Here is a 14,416-nt window from a genome sequence, read left to right on the forward strand (position 1 = left end):
TACAAAGTGAACACTGAAGGTGGCCCAGGTGCACCTTTTCTGAGCCTGTAGCAGGAGGGAGCTTGGGCCCCCACTCATCATCAATCACCTACCCTGCTTGTCACTTTACTGGGGTAGTGGAGGGCATGGGAGTGCTTTGGGCACCACTGTCATATAAAGTATAATGCCACTGAAGTACCCTATTTCCAAATACTATTATTATATGCCAAAAAACTGTCATGAATTGGAAATCCTTTAGCATATGGTAAATAAAATGGTTCGCCTCTTCATACGTACCAGATAAGCAATTCAATAAGGTGCGGGGGTCCTGGTGTGATTTCGACAAACCTATCTATCAGAGGTTTCTCAGTGAACTGCTGATTTGTTTTGGTTGTGCTCATATGAGGAAGTACAATTTGACTTTACTTTCAATTTACGATTCTGCCTTGTTATGATATGAAACATGGTTTGACGATGTTTTGTTAACAAAACTCTTTGGGGAAAAGTAATTTAGGTATGTTATGCTGACCAGACAAAAGGGAAGGATGGGGCAAACCATCCTGGCCATCTGCAAATAGACAGTAATAGTGTTACATAGAAATGGCTTTCAATAAGGAAAACTCTCTGTTAGTTATCTTGTAGCTAGTATACTGAGAGCCCATTGAACTAACAGAGCATAGTTATTTAGGTATAAGAACCTTCAAATAGGAGTTGAGATCTTCTGATACCTTTCCAATTATTTTTGCCAGGGGCAAACCTCCTTAGAATACAAATATAAGGAATACAGCTTAGTGTATTTTTTAAAGAAGTGTTTAGTAGTGGGCTGTAAATAAATATATTTATAAACTTCTTTACTTTATTGTTCCACAGGCTTTTAAATTAAAAAGTATAAATTATGTTGTGCACTTCTCTGATCTTATATTGTGTGTAAAAAAGTCATCTCTATTCTACATTCTGTGCCACAAAACCGATACACTTGTTTTTTTATAAAAAACTTTAATGTTATTTTTTACATACAAAAATAAACATAAATAGAGCTAGTAGATCTTGCATTTAAGACTGTGTTAGGCTAATTGTGGTTAATATGGTATGATTGTAAGACCCTCCAATCGTATTCCTAATCTGTAACCCTTGTTTGTTAAAGTATTGTAAGGTCCGGTTTATAATAAAATGTTATAAAGAACTTGACTAAAAATAGCTAAAATTAGGGAAATGTTATATGTGTGATTAAATAAAAAAAAAAACAACAGGCAATGAGAACAAAAAGGATACAAAAGGTTGTGTGTATACTCTACACACAAGGTAAACATAGGAAAAATTGCATGCAAAACATCCACAAATATTTTTGCCCCTGTGAGGTTTATTATATTTACCCCTTTATCCCTTTGGCTCCAAGTAATAAACTATTAACTAAAACACACGAGCACCATGGAAGAAGCATTTTCTTTCACCTTTCAACATTATTTCCAGATACCTTTTTATGCCAATAAAGCTTCACCATTGACCTAAAGGGGAACTATCGCGAAAATGAAAATATAAGCTGCATCATACTAAAATAAGAAACTTTCTAAATACAATCAATTAAATATTCTGCATTTTTTCTGAAATAATCAAGTTTATCTTCACTATTACTCTCTCAGCATCTGTTTCTCTTCATTCTGTCTTCATGCAGCAGTTGGGTGTCAGCTATATTGACAGTTAGATCCAATATACTGTATCTTAGGGGGGTCCTTTTGCTTAGCTTGGCATCTGAATCCCCAATCGATATGTTTCCTAAAAGTCACTTGTAAACAAACACCCAATTTACTGTGATAAACCTGTTGTCGGTCCTTATAACTCAAGACAACGTTGTAATCTCAGCATGTCTCTGGTTCAGTTAAGGGATATACTTTTATCAACACCAGGGACTAAAAAGGAATATTAATAACCTACAGGAATGCACAGTGATTCAACCAGATCTTTTTGACTACGAGAGGTAAAAAAAATTGTGGTTGCATTGTTAAGACGACGGCGGAAATTTTCAGTAAAATGAAAACAAATTGCTGGTAGTAAGGCATTTGTCACAGTCTGATTACTTGGCAGCCACTGTGGGAGCTCCAATTTGTCAAGCTACATCAGGAGCACAGTAGACTGGTGCGGCCAGACAATGCTATTTGCATGCTCATTTCCAAAGCTTGAGGAAAATTGTCGGTGCTATAAATGTGTGCCCCCATTTCAGATATACCAGAAGCACCAGGACTTCTTGTTAAAAATGAAAATATAAATTAATGCACATGTTAGGCAACCAAATGTATCCATACTCTTTCATCTAGATTAAAGGAAGTGTTGCTTTGTAATGAATGTTCTGATATTTAATGTGTTTTTTGGTCATTGTGAAATTCAGATTCACGTATGGGTACTGTTATCCAGAATGCTCAGGACCTGGGGTTTTCCAGATAAGGGATCTTTCCATAATTTGGATCACAATACTGTAAGTCTACTAAAAACTCTACTTTATCTAAATATTAAATAAACCCAGTAGGATTGTTTTACCTCTAATAAGAATTAATTATATCTTAGTTAAGATCAAGTACAATGTACTGTTTTATTATAACACAGAAGATGGAATTATTTATAAAAAAAATAATTATTTGAAAGGGAGTCTATAAGAGATTGCCTTCCTGTAATTCTGAGCTTTCTGCATAATGGGTTTCCGTATAATGGATTCCATACTTGTTATTAACGTTTTATAAATGTGTATCCATTTTGAACTATACAGGGTTTATGAATGTAAACAATGAGCTGGAGAGAGTGCAGAGATGTGCAACTAAACTGGTTAGAGGGATGGAAGACTTAAATTATGAGGGTAGACTGTCAAGGTTGGGGTTGTTTTCTCTCGAAAAAAGATGCTTGCGAGGGGACATGATTACACTTTACAAGTACATTAGAGGACATTACAGACAAATAGCAGGGGCCCTTTTTACCCATAAAGTGGATCACCGTACCAGAGGCCACCCCTTTAGACTAGAAGAAAAGAACTTTCATTTGAAGCAACGTAGGGGGTTCTTTACAGTCAGGACAGTGAGGTTGTGGAATGCACTGCTGGGTGATGTTGTGATGGCTGATTCAGTTAATGCCTTTAAGAATGGCTTGGATGATTTTTTGTACAGACATAATATCAAAGGCTATTGTGATACTAAACTCTATAGTTAGTATAGATATGGGTATATAGAATTTATGTGAAACTAGGAAGGGGTGTGTGTATGGATGCTGGGTTTTCATTTGGAGGGGTTGGACTTGATGGACTTTGTCTTTTTTCAACCTGATTTAACTATGTAACTATGTAACTGCAACTGATTGTAGCTGCAACAATGAAGTTCCTGTAATATTATTTTGGCACAGTATCTAGGATCATCTAAAGAATGAGTTTTCTACCCATATATTTTGCATAACAGATCCATAACTCGATCTGTTCATGGCCATTGTTCACAGGTAGGTATTTTTAAAAGTTTGAATGTTAAAGTTTTTATACCTCAAATGAACTCTAATGAATGTAAAAGTGGAATGGTTTGTTATTTAAGAAAAAACTTAAATGGAAAAATCTCAGTTCTGCGACTTCAAGCTGTGAAACCCGAAAAACTCGAATTGATCAAGTTTTCGGCAAAAAAACTCAAATAGCTCGAAATTGATTGAGATTTTGGGCAAAACCCTCCAAAAAAAACTCAAACATCATATAGACTATTAACATCTTCAAATGGTTCAAGGGACCTCTGCCATTGACTCATACATGACCTTGACAGGATTTAACTGGTGTATTTTTGGATTCAAGAGTTTTGATAAAAAAAAAACTCGAAAACTCAAAATGGAAAACACAATTTGAACCTTCATAAATAATACCCATGTAGTATAATTTAACCTCCCACTCCTAATTGTGTAGGCAATAATGAATATTATATGGTGCCGGTTTCACATTGGGCTAGAAATTATTATTTTTTGTTCTTTTTTTGTTCCTGCCAGTAGCATAGTAGAAGATGAATAGCCAATCAAAGCCCAGTATAAGACACAATCTACCTTCCACTCAACGCAGATGTCCCTGATCCAACCAATCATAAGTGACTTGCTACATTTGTGCATTTGAGTGCCCCACCATAGCCACCTGCACAGGGAGCTCCATCTCACTGAGCGGGACAAAGTGCTTGTTGGGGAGGGGGTTCTTGAAGAAACACACAGTCCAAGAATTATAAAATAAACTAGTTTACAAGAAGGGCGTTAGCCAAAGCCTGGGTTTATGCTAAATGTATGCATGCCGAATATATTGTTAAATGTTTCCACATCAAGTTGCTTTTTTAAGCCTTGGGAGCACCTAAGAAGTGCCACTGGAAGGAGTACTGTCAGGCTCCTGAGACAATGGGCAATATGTACATGTCTTAATGCCTTTGTGTGCACCCAGTGCAGGTTGAAAGGACATCATTCTACTTTATCTATTTTTCTGTCAATGAATTTCCCAGGTTGGCGTATGCTTTGTTGCAGGACCTGCTAAAGCACTTTGCCTTTGGCAATCCTATTGTCTGCCTGTTTTGAGTCATGTCTGCATGTAAGCTGTTCATCAGGAAGGGAACTAACATTAGAGACATGAGATGCCAGGTGTTTCAGTTTAACCAAACTTGTTTTTCAATATTGTCACACTTGTTTAGCACACAAGCAGGAATACATTCACAGGACTCAAATCTCTTCTACTGCCTCACTTTTATAGTACCTCTGATAATTGCACTCAGTCAGGGGCATACATACACTTGGGCACCATTCCAATGTGCTCCTTAATTTCCACTGTGTGCCTTCCCACTCACACCTCAGCCTTCAGTGTCCTACCAGGGGGTCTAGTCAGCAAACCCCTCTCTCCAAGGGCTTTGCCCTGACAACAATTACATTAGGTGGTTCCAGTGGAAGTCTCACACCCTTCACTGGCTTCTCCTCTGGCTTTTCCTATAATCTTAAACCCTGACTGGCAGGATACCAGCTGGGTCACTATGCCTACTCACTTCTTGTTGGGGCCATAGCTGCCAATACTAATTACCCTGTCTCACCTCACACGCCTTTCTTACAACTTGCTAGGTTAAATTCAGTACCTCTCCTGGAAGATGACTGCTTCAGTGGTTCCTGCTTGCTATTCTTCCCATGTTGCAGTCCTGCTCTTTTCCAGGGGCCTTCCCCTTTTATAACTTCCTTGTCTCCACCGACTTGGGACTTTCTCTCACGTTTATGAAACTACTATTACTCTATAGCTCTGTCTGGTGACAAATCCAATTACATATTAAAGGGATACTGTCATAGGAAAACATGTTTTTTTCAAAATACCTGTTAATAGTGCTGCTCCAGCAAACGTCTACACCAAAGTCTGTTTTTAAAAGAGCAAACAGTTTTTTTATATCTAATTTTTAAATATGACATGGGGCTAGACATATTGCCAGTTTCCCAGGTTCCCCCAGTCATGTGACTTGTGCTCTGATAAACTTTAGTCACTCTTTACAGCTGCACTGCAAGTTTGAGTGAAATTGAATCATGAAATTGAAAAACAGTGGATGGACAGCCTATCAATCTAGATTTCAAATAAAAAACAATACTGCATACTGTAATAAGTAATTAACTTTTGAAAAAATAAGACCATCTGACATCTGATTTTATAACACATAATACAATTTAAAGCATTCATAAATGAGAAATGCTTCAAACCACAATTCAGGAGTGGGTAGGCCTACAGTATGTGCCACTCATCTCAATGAGCCCTAATAGCCAATAGGTACTGCTGAACTTTCTTACAATGTATTTGTAGTGCAGGCAAAGAAACAGTAACAGTGACAAGTACAGATTGAGTAATTAAATTGTAAATTAGCCACAAAGTTTAGCAATTCATAGTGTTTCCAGTGTCTGTTGGGTCCCAATTATTTAAAGAGAATTACTGTTTAAATTCTGGTTTCATTCTGTACTGTTCCATCTTCCTTTGCGTATGTTTTTAAGGAATAGTTCATGAAACAGTCAGTATTTTGTACATTATGATAAATGATCTCTATAGAATGATATGCTGACTTTTTGTTGATGGAATCCTTAAAGAAAACACAAAACATAGATCTATCATCAGTAGCCCATTCCCAGAGTGAAAATCAGGGGCTGCACCCTAGTGTGAGGAAATATTACTTCACAGAAAAGTATAAGAGTCATTGAAGAATCACTAAGAGAAGGTGGTACAGGGAAAAAAGACATGAAAGAAAATGAAGACAGAAGGCCGTCTGATAAAATATTTTTAAAGAAGGATAAATGGCTTTCAAAATTGTCAGCCACACAATCCTACTGGAAAGCTACATTATCATGCAGTCTTAAACACAGTCAGAGTACTTCTCAGTTTGTGATTTCTTTAATCTTTCTGTCATGTGCTGATCAAAACTAATTTCTGAAAATTGGTCCCTTTTCACTAGGGATCTTTCTGAAAATAAGTCCCTTTTCACTAGCGATCTATACTGTATGTATCTTTACTTATTACAATTTTTACTTATAGTATCTTTTAATTTCCTGAGAGTAACTGCTTCCATGTTCATGACTAGTAACACTAGTAAAGCACTTGCAGTTCATCTGAATAACTTTTTTGGTGACAAGAATAGGAAAATACCTGCCTGCCATTTACGACTTTGTCTATAGTGTGGAAAACGATTGCTTTGCGGTCATTTTGTAATTGAATATTGTAAAATGACTGTTTCATGAGAACAAGGAAAGCCCAATTCACTTGGTGTACCGTTGTGTTGGGAACCCACCAGTAAATCAAATTTTTTGCCTCGGCTGGTGCTCCTTTTGGGGCCAGTCTGGGGGAAAAAAGCACTGCATTGCCATTTTACTTTTCTCAGACTTGAACTTGAACTTGCACATGCGCAGTAAGTCTAGAATCTAAAAAAATATATATATATACTCTACTGCACATTATCTGAAGAGGTAAAGATGGCCACGCTATGTCATTTTTTTTCCCAGGACCAGTGTAGAAAAGTTTGGGAAAATATATTAAACAGTCAATGATATGTTAAAAAATTACATCTTTCTTTACAATGATGGTTAGTAGTTTGTTCTTTTTTCCACACTAGTGATATTTAGATTTTTCTACACACTATGACTGTCTTAGGAATGTTCTAGAACAAGGTCTCAAGGCTCTACCAGAGAGACAAATTTATTATGATGATATGACAGTAATGCTATGTGGAACTCTAATAACGACACCATGGTATTTTATAGTGGGAGCTCTGTGTGAACTGAACTTTATATTATCAAGGGGACTACTTTATTTGTACTTTGTTTTACCATAACATTATGTAACTATTGTGGTAGAGTGATCAAAGAAAGCACGAGTTTTGCATTTAATTTCTCCCAAATAGGAGATGAAAGCTGCAAGGGATATGTTACTAAATAGAGCATGGTTTCTCTGCTTAAAATTTTTGTTGCTGTCTGGCCCTGGAAGCTATAGTGTTCTGGAAGGAACAGGAAATCCATTCCAGTGGTCCAGTTCACATATGGGAGCTCACTTTCCACAGTAAGGCTGTAGTGAGAGTGTTAGGAAGCTCTCTCTGAGCAGGGCTTAGAACAGGAAGGTTACCTGTCTGTGTTAGGAACTCCCAGAGGGGCTGAGGGTGCTGTCTGCAACTGCAAGGAGCAGAGGGAGATGTGACCAGATGACTGAGAGTCAAAAGTGATTGAGGAAAGTCAAAAGGTGAGACAGGCCAGAGGCTGATGAGCTGGAATGCCTGGAAGGGAGAGTCAGCAGGGTTTAGGGGGAAGGCCAGAATATTCCAGAGTGTGGAAGCCACCCTGAATGGTAAGAACCCCAGAGTGAGGAAAAGTTTTGAATGTGTACTGTTGAAATGCTAATGAACTGTATTCCTGTGACTTTTTGTTGGGAACAGTTTGCCTGAATAAGCCTGTGTTTTTGCCTGAAGGTGCAGTGTCCCTGTCCCTGTCTTCATTATTAATGATGGGTGAACTTATTCACCAGGTGCGAATTCATGGCGAATTTCCGCGTTTTGCCACCGGTGAATACATTTGCAAATTTACTGCAAAAATTCGCCGGTGTCAATTTTTTTTTACGCCGCCAAATGGTAACAATTCGAATGCTGGTGAATTGTCGCCAGTGGCAAAAGCTGCTTTTCAATGCATTTTCGCTCGTTTCCCTGTGAAATTTGCGCATTTTGTGGCAAAGCAAAATTGGACAAATTCGCCCATCACTATGAATCATTATTACCTAGGACTTACTTATGTGAACCTTGCCTTAGGCCCACAACCCTCACACTATGTACACATTGTAAGTTATCCTGTGGCATCATAAGCGCCCTGTATACTCCACAGTATGTACCTGAGATTCAGTAAATGTAATTTAAATGCATGTTAAATGCTTGTGTATTTATTTCTATGAGGAAAAAGTCAACTATGATATTTTTGTGCCATTACCACACTTTATTAATGACATACTCTCTACAGTAGATGTTGACATCTTAAAAACAAAACAAAAGTTGCATTTTGTAAAAATACTAATAAGTGCCCCAGTTTGAAAGTAATCTGAAGCATCTCTTGAATTAATGGGCCCAAATTATTAATGAAAATAATGATGAAGATGTCTCTTTTGTCCTCTCTAATGCCATGTCATGAAAGAACTGTTAAATTCTGTAATTGCTATCCTGAATAGGCAGTTAAGCAGGTTATATATAGACTTAAAAGTTGAACTGGATTGACATGTGTCTTTTTTCAACCTAACTTACTATGTATGTTACTATGTATGAAGGGGATATACAGCAAGATGGAAGTAGAAAGGCACTGCTGAAGGACAAAATTTAACTTACTGCACCACAAAGGTTGTGGCCTTATTCCATTAAGGACTCCAGTCTGCAAAGAAAAGAAACACATTCACACAGTATGGACAAAGGTAATTACTTACATTATCTGGCACTTTTTAGAGACTAACATAAAGAGTTATCTTTCTTTGGCACATTTACCAAGATTATATAGTAGGAAATCATTTAGAATAATTTATAATAAGGCAATAAATGGTGTTGCCAAGGTGTTTTGCAGAAACTGAATAAGCTTCAGGCTTGTCACTGTCACTTTAATAGTTGGAGCAGGGAACAGCAGTGGCAAACAAATAAAGCCATGACTGGATAACAGGTCCCACACCTGTAGTACATCATTTAGGAGGCCCCACTTCATTATGCTATACGGTATATGCTTGGGAGAAAGTTTATCTTTCAGCAGAATGATTATACCAAACACAAGGCCACAGTAACACTAGAGTGGCTCAAGCGCAACCAAGTGAAAGTCCTCTAATAACTCAGTCAAAGTCCAAATCCACTTTGAAATACACAGAACTATTTTAAGAATAAGTGCACAATTGTCATCCAACTTATTTAAAGCATATATGTAAGAAAGAATGACGAAAATAATTCCCAAAATTCTGCAAAGCTGGAATAGTACATACTTACCTCAAAAGACCCAAAAAAGGTTATACAGGTATTGGACCTGTTATCCAGAATCCTCAGGACCTTGGGTTTTCCGGATAAGGGATCTTTCTGTAATTTGGATCTCCATACCTTAAATGGAAGACGGCCTTTCTGTAATTCAGACATCTCTGGATAATGGATCCCATACCTGTGCTACAAAATACTAAAATATGATTGATATGCTTGATTACTTATGGAAAGAGTGTGAGTGTGTGTGTGTGTGTGTGTGTTTTGTATATATGTTGGGGCAGACTTGAACCCAAACCAATGTTCTGGTGCCTAGTGTAGCATGTAATAGCTTTATTTGCAACCAGACCCAGTACTTGTTGGTCACCATAAAATCTGTAACACATCATTATTATAACATAGAAGAAATGTCCTAATAAATTGGAACATGATGTTGTTTGAGGGCAGAGGTAACTGGAATGATGTGATTCACTGACTCACATTCATACCCATATTTGCATTTCATACTATCAGTTCACCCAATACTGATTTTTATGGATAGCAACCCTGCTGCAGAACTTTACAATAAGTTGCTGTTTTAAACGTCCCTGTTGACACTGGGTGCTGAAGAGACAAGCAATAAATGTATGTCTGTAAGAATTTACTAAGCCATTAAAGGAGAAGGTGTGTAGGTTTTCACAAAGGCCCTCTAACTGCAACAGGCAATGTTTGTGCCAGGAGGCAAAGGTTTCATTTACCTTGACTGGGTCCAAAACAACTTATGTTAACTTTATGTTCTGTATAAATGCAGAAAATATGGCTGTAGTGGATACTAAATGTACTAGAAGTTTTTTTTTGTTCCCTCACAATCCTATAGTCATTTCTCTGTGCCTAATGAGTCTGCTTGTTATTACATAATCACTACAGAGCAAACCACAAGAGCTTTATTAAATAATTCCTCTCCTGAGGTCTGTCACTTCATGGATTTGACCTTTCTGTTTAATAAAAACTCCAGAATGTGGAAATTAGTACCCATGTATTGTTCATAGACTGGTATTTAAAACAAGAGGCTGGAGGTAGTGAAGAGTTGAGAGCACTTGCTTAATTAGAACAGTTGGTTTCAGCTTTAAACAGTTCATTAGAAAAAAAAGTATTATATAAGAGAAAGAGGGTTTGTGAAATACCTATAATTTTATTTTGTTTGCTTAAAAAGCAATATAAATATGTCCATTCACTCTCTCATATATGGGTAGCCAAGAGGCTGAAATACTTATTTTGGCATGACTTTTGTTGAAGGACAATAAGTACACAACAACCACAGTCTGCCTTGATGCTGGGGAAACTTATATTTAAAGGGTAGGTTGTGTGGCTGTGTACGGCTGAAAATAGCAAATGCAGCAAAGTAATACTGTTTTCAAAATGATAAGATTGTATTTGTGCCTGAAACCAACATGTTACTTCGTTAAATGTAGTGTAGTATTTAGGAAAAAAACAGTTACCTTACTTACCTTACTTACCTATCAAAATGATTGTTTTTCTCTTTAGCACATGAGTGGGCAAGTTAACTTCTTGCCAAATATTAAAAACGCCCATACTAGGCTAATCATTGAATCCCAGTGAATTAAAGGGGTTCTTCACCTTTGACTTAACTTTTAGTATGATGTACTGATTTGAATAAGAGACTGGAATATAATTAGGGGAGGGTAATAAATAAATAATAGTAATAATAATATAAATACTAAATATTAATAATAATATTAAATAATAGTAATACAAAGTAGCAATAACAATAAATTAGTAGCCTTACAGAACATTTGTTTTTAAGATGAGTCAGTGACTCCCACTTGAAAGCTGGAAAGAGTCAGAAGAAGAAGAAGAAGAAGAAGAAGGCAAATTATTCAAAAATATAGAAAATAGATTATGAAGACCAATTAAAAAGTTGCTTAATATTATCCATTCTATAACATACTAAAAGTTAACTTAAAGGTGAACCACCCCTTTAAATCAGGTTGAACAGCTTTCAAATGCATCTTTATAATTATTTATCAATGTAGAGGGATAAAGTTTTTTTCAATCTTAATATTAAATTGTCCCCAGGAGGGGTTTGGCCAGATAAAGGATGGGCCTGTATCAGTGTTGGGAGGGGGAATATGCCCCTTGGTAGTTCAGTATGTAGTAGGGTAAAATGTTGATGGTTTAATTTTAATGTTAAAGCAATGGTTAATACATATTTTCAGGTTTAACTGCAACTTTCTGCATCATGTGTTTCACTGAAGGTTTCTCCCACACAAAAGAACGGTGGAATACCAAGGGTTTACAACAACTGGTACAGCACAGGAGATATTTGCTCCCATTACATTTGGCATAGTTGGCAGGATCCGACCATTTAGTTGTGGGGGAAGAAGCCCTGTGGACTAGCAAGGAGTGCACAGATGTGTCTTGGAAGCATGGCTAAGCTGCCTGTGCCCCCAGATTTTCAACAAGGAGTGAGGCAGTGTGCCAGGATTGGCTGCAGGTAGTACATTATCAGAATGGGCAAACAAAACTGGATGGTACTGGCCCAGGTGGCTGAAACATGTTTGAGGAGCAGCCTGTGGATTTGCTGTTGGTGCTCAAACCTCTGGAGGGGCCCATGGTTACCACGCTAACAGTAGCACAGCAAGAGGATGAGGGGTTGGTAGGGCTCCCAGCAGTGGCATCAGTAGAGACAGTGGGAGGAGCCCAGAGCTGAGAGAAAGGGCTGTCCTCAAAAGGAAGTGGCGCAGATGGAAGTGGTGAAGGAAGCAGAAGGAGACCGGTTCTATGTATGCTATTGTAGAGACTAGGGCAGCTGCCAAAGTACTAGTGCTGTTGTACTGGGAGGCAGAAATGGAGACCCTTAGCGATCCAGAGAGTGGCAGCTCCCTGCATATTGGAGGTGATAGCAGTGAAATCCTGCAATCTCTGCAGGATTTCCTTGTGCCTGTGTAAGGTGTGTGCGACCAGGAGGGGTCATAGGCCCTGGATTGGCTGGAGGACTAATGCCACAAGTGCTGCAAAAATTGCCAGCTTGGCCCCGTGTTCACACAATGGAGGAGGTCTGCACCGGCAGGTTTGGAGATGCTGGCCCATCGGTTTCAGGGGGTAGGCATCATACACAGCATCATAATGCTATGTACGATGCCTACTTCTTACAATAAAAGCCATGTATATGCTTATGACTGTCATGGGTCTGCCAGCCATTGGTGGCCCTGTTACCTCCCTGAGTGAAAAGTCACATATAACACATGCCCTACCAGTAGCTGCCAGGAATTGATAGCAATTTGACATGAAGTAAGACAGGAGTGCCCATACTTTTCTAATATGATTTCTACTTTTAGTGATGTCGTCAAATTATGATCTACATCCATAAAAGTATTGTTAGCATTCTGTTCCATGGAAAATATTACTTAAATATTGATTTATGAAAAAGCAACAATACTATTTAAATATTCATTTATGAGAAAACAAAAACTATTTCTTATGTAACCTTAACTTAAATATCTGAATGAAAAGCATTAGGAGGGTGATTTGTTGACAGTGTCTTGAGATCTACTGATCACCAGCTAAACGTGTACTGGTAGATCCAGATCTACCTTTTGGGCACCCCTGCTCTAAGGTATACCATTTGGGGTTATTGAGATCTAAGGTACCGTCATGTACAAAAACCTGATACACCTAAACAAACCATCTGAAAATCTGTATGTGCCTCTACCAGGGGCTGCAGAAGATCATTGTGCTGGTTATGTTTATGTGTATAACCAGTTTGAATTTTCTTAAGCCATTCCAAAGACATTAAAAAATGTTTAATCTGGAAAGCCAGAGAAAGTTTTGATTTGCTCACAGGATGCTGTTCAATCACATACCCCTTAAGGGCAACAAGAGATCATGGTGACAATGGCATTCAGCTATAAGCAATATGGCAGTATCAATGTGGATGCTTCAAGAATGGTGAATATAACAACACTATAGACACCAATGGTTATCATGCCAGTATAAATGCAATAGACTCTTAAAGGCATAGCAGCACCATAAGTGTGACTATTAAGGGCACAAAATCTTCAATTCAAGCAGCCTCAGACTGGGGGGCCCAGGGCCCACCGGGTCACAGCCTCAGGGTCCCACCTGCCATGCACCTTTTTCTGGCGTGTCTATAGGCGGAAAGGTAAGAAGAGCAAGTGCAAGAGTGGGTCTGGGGTGGCGGGGCCCCACCGGGTTTTTACCAGTGTCCCGTTGGCCCAGTCCGACCCTGAATTCAAGTATATTTCTTGGCTTGCCCTTCTATGAAGTTTTGTACTGAATGTACCTACTGTGCTGTTGGCCTCTGGTGGGACAATACCGATATAGGATCTATTATCCAGAATCCTTGAGACCTGGGGTTTTCCAGATAAGCGATCTATCTATAAGTTGGATCACCATACCTTTAGTCTGCTAAAAACATTAAAATATTAAATATAACTAATCGTTTTGCCACAAATCAGGATTCATGTGCATGGTACTCTTAGGATCAAGTGCATGGTACTGTTTTATTATTACAGAGAAAAAGGAAATAATTTTCAAAATATTAAATTATTTCCTTAAAATTTACTCTGTGGGAGCTGGACTTCTCATAATTTAGAGCTCTTTGGATAATGGTTTTCTGGATAAGAGACCCAGAACATGTACCTTGCACTCTGTCTGTATAAATGTAATTTCTAATGATCTAATACAATATGTTAAGGGTATTGTAATCCATTTGAGTGAATTACAAAATTCATGTGTGCAGCTTTTTGTGCCCTTTTATATACAGCAATGTCAGCAAACGCCTTAGTAATAATTCTAGGTATTACAATCACGATGCCTGATATTTTCAGGGGTTGTGACTAAAAGCCTGAAACTGGGAGTAATGTATGGTACACTATATAATTCTAGGGGTAATTGAGCTTTGTTTGGCATTTCCAGTTGTTCATCCTACACTGAACTATATTAGAGGA

At 38.0% G+C, this 14,416-nt stretch overlaps 1 long non-coding RNA gene across 2 annotated transcripts in view; it reads left to right on the plus strand.

Moving 5' to 3' along the window:
- The window catches only part of LOC108701426, a 47,060-nt gene that overhangs the window by 5,616 nt on the left and 27,028 nt on the right, over nt 1-14,416 (plus strand). Inside the window, exon 1 of one of the 2 annotated variants that reach the window (XR_005964208.1) lies at nt 8,772-8,908. The exons of the other annotated variant lie outside the window; for it this stretch is intronic. This is a non-coding gene — a long non-coding RNA (uncharacterized LOC108701426). Of the gene's footprint in view, nt 1-8,771; nt 8,909-14,416 lie in introns of those variants that run through there. 2 annotated transcript variants of the gene reach the window in all.

This window comes from Xenopus laevis, chromosome 9_10L (genome assembly GCF_017654675.1).
Source record: "Xenopus laevis strain J_2021 chromosome 9_10L, Xenopus_laevis_v10.1, whole genome shotgun sequence".
NCBI classification, from domain to species: domain Eukaryota; kingdom Metazoa; phylum Chordata; class Amphibia; order Anura; family Pipidae; genus Xenopus; species Xenopus laevis.